We start from the raw sequence: 3,169 nt of genomic DNA on the forward strand, positions 1-3,169 counted from the left end.
CTCAGGAAATATATTTTGCACTTAGAGCTTGCTGGACTCAGACTAACCAATATTTTCCTCAACTAGACTCACGCGGACTCAGAGTCACCAAAATATCACTAACCAGGACTCACTCAGACTTACGGCCCGATGTGAGTCGGAGTGAGACGACTCATGAGTGAGTTTGCCGACCTTTGAAACACAGGCGACTGTTGCAAGGAGAAGTTATTTCAGGTACACTTATTTCGCCGCTGTGTCTCTAAGCACATGAAGTTCACAAGAAGACAAGGTTGAATAATAATGTTATTTGCGAATTAACTGCGTTAAACTAAATTGATTGGCACAGGCTGATAAGCATGTGTGAGAGAGAGAGAGAGAGAGAAAAGGTAGAGGAAAGACGGGGAGGTTAACCAGGAAGAACTTCGGTTGGCTACCCTGTGCTTGGGAAAGGGAACGGTGGTGCGAAAGAATGAAAGAGGAGAAGAGTCATGACAATAGCCCTGTCTAAAAGCAACACACCAACATTGTCTGAGACCAGTCATAACTTGTTGTTCAGTCCGGTTTCTCGAAGAAACCCCGGCAGCGTCCTCATAGCCGCTCGTGGTGAAGACCGGGTTGGCCAGTGCCCTAGGATTTTGTCTTCTGTGAGAGGGCGGTTGTCTACCTGGCCCAACGCGGCTGAGAGGACTGCTCTTTGCGTTTCAAAACGGGTGCACTTGCAGAGAAGGTTCGCGATTGTTTCGATACACCCGTAGAGTTCACGCAGTGGGCTATCAGCCATTTCAATATAGAGAATGAATATACATTCCAGAATGCCACTCCAAACAAGAGACGAACCAGTAGGGTAGAACTAAATCTTGATATGTTAGATGGCACTGGCATTTGAACATCTGAGTCTAAGGTACCTAAACGTGGACCTGTAAACTTCGGTGAATTCCACCGGTCCAGCGTTAAATGACGTGCTATCACAAGAACTCGTTTTGCTGCGTCAGTTCTCGATAGCGGAATGGCGATACTGCAGACGTCATCGTGGGTGGATCGGGCAGCGGCGTACGCTTGATCATTGCCTGAATACCGCTGTGACATGGTAACCACTCGAATATTATGTTGTGTCTTTTCCTGGGATGTAAAAATTATTACCGGAAGTGACAGGTGAGATTGCTGGTGTACTCGAACTCAGTCTAACCCTGTACAGGCTGGAAATGTATACACACTGTTATTTTGCTTCACTCATGGGAGGATGGGAGCAGCTGGGTTTTCTTAGGTCTGAACAGTTACTTCACAAAACAGAACTTTGCTCACCTGCCAAGACAAATCATGCCTTAACCATAATGTTTCGATTATTGCAAAAAGTGAAAGAAACGCTCACGCTGAAAAGAAAGCGGTTCTCCCACTGCTGAATTGTCTAAGCGAATACATACTTTATATTTGCGAGAGACATGTTAAAATGTCCCGAAATCTTTGTCCCTAAAAAAGGGAAGCATTATGGCTCTACCTGCCCGTAAAGTATACTTATAAGCCTTTTCTATTCTTTTTTGCTTCACTGAATATTGTCTTCAAATGCACCTTTCTGCATACCTGAGCGACATTTTTGCTCATTTTCGCATTTATATTGCAAATGATTTATTTTTTTTGTAGCATTGAGTTCGGACGGATTTAAGCGGTATCTTTCTGTTTTTTTTTTTTTGCAATGAACGGGCAGCTAACTACAATTAGTCTACAAAAGGGAACGTCGCTGGAGCCAGCGTTTTGAGAAGTCTGCTTGCCTTCGTCAAGTCAGCTACTGCCTTCCATCTATAGCTGCAGCGTGTATACGTACGCTTTGCTCCTCCTCCCGCAAGCACAAAAGTGGAGGACGAAGAGAGAGTAAGACTTGCTCGCTTTACCTCCTTTACTTTTGTGGTTGATGGAGAGTGCGCATAACCGTGCAGTGCATATACACGCTGTAAAGGGAGGCAGTGACTGCCTTGACGAAATCAAGTACACTTGTCGAAACATTGTCTCCAGCCACATTTCTCTGTTCAACAATTTCTCCTCATTTCAAGTCTTCACCTTCTCCTGAACTTCTGCCTTGTTTCAATTTAAACGTGGCCCAGTTACGCTTGAATATACCCAGACATTAAGCCCTAAGACCAATGATCAAGCAACCAATGTCTTTGTAAAAAGTTGCAGGGCGCTTGAGCTTCGCTTTTAGGAGGAGAACGCGATGGCGTAATCAGACCGTGTTCGTATCGCCTTCGCAATAGCTAGCCTGGCTTTTCTTCTCGGTGGAGAACTAAACCGTGGCGCAAGGAAAGCCAAAGTGCGGACGCCCTCCGGCCCCTATATCCTAGCATGCGGCGCTACGAAACACGGCCACACGTCGGGGTGATACCGTTTAAAAGCGTACCCGTGGGTACTTTGTGCCATCTCGCGAGTGATAGTCAAGCCGCTGAAGAACCTTCACGATGTGCGTACCACCAACGGTAAATTCTGTATATAAATAGCGCGCCGTTAGTATGCTAGTGGATGTATGCATGGAGGCCGAGCGGCTAAACGCATCGTGCCACGGAGTGAGGGGTTGCAGGTTCGAATGCCGGGTTTGCACTCGAACCGAAAATTTTTTTCATCAATTCTTTATTTGCATCTACCTAAAATTTTCGCTCACAGACAACGCTGCTTCTCGCTCACAACCAACGACGACGACGCCAACGCCGACGTCGGAATTTCTGCGAAACGAGCTCCTTAACGCTACCGCGTTAAAAGAGGGTACAATAGCCAAAGATTAAACTGTGTCACGTTGACTCGGGCCGCCCTTCCAGAGCGCCCGTATCGCCGTCACTATGTTGCAGATCTCCCGAATGAAGGAAATACTTTAAAAAATCAAGCGATACGTGCATGGCGGAGTCAGAGCGCAGCTTAAATCAAAGAACTGAAACATTTCAAATCCTCCCTGTCTAATCTGCGACTTAATCCGGAGCGCCGCCGATGGCGCAGCTCGAACAGAGAGATTTTGTTGCTACCCGGGCGGTGAAATCTGCCCGTTCATCATTGATTCTTACGGGTAGGCTTCAGCAGGCTTAGTAATCTTGCTTTCTATTCCGGCTTTAATGCTACTCGTAATCTCGCGATCTTCTTCTTACCTTTATTTAGCTGTCGGAGAATCGCCAGTAAGCCAACGATGCCACTGTCATTAAATGTGACCTGATAG

Source organism: Rhipicephalus sanguineus, chromosome 11 (assembly GCF_013339695.2).
Source record: "Rhipicephalus sanguineus isolate Rsan-2018 chromosome 11, BIME_Rsan_1.4, whole genome shotgun sequence".
In the NCBI taxonomy this organism is placed as follows: Eukaryota; Metazoa; Arthropoda; class Arachnida; order Ixodida; family Ixodidae; genus Rhipicephalus; species Rhipicephalus sanguineus.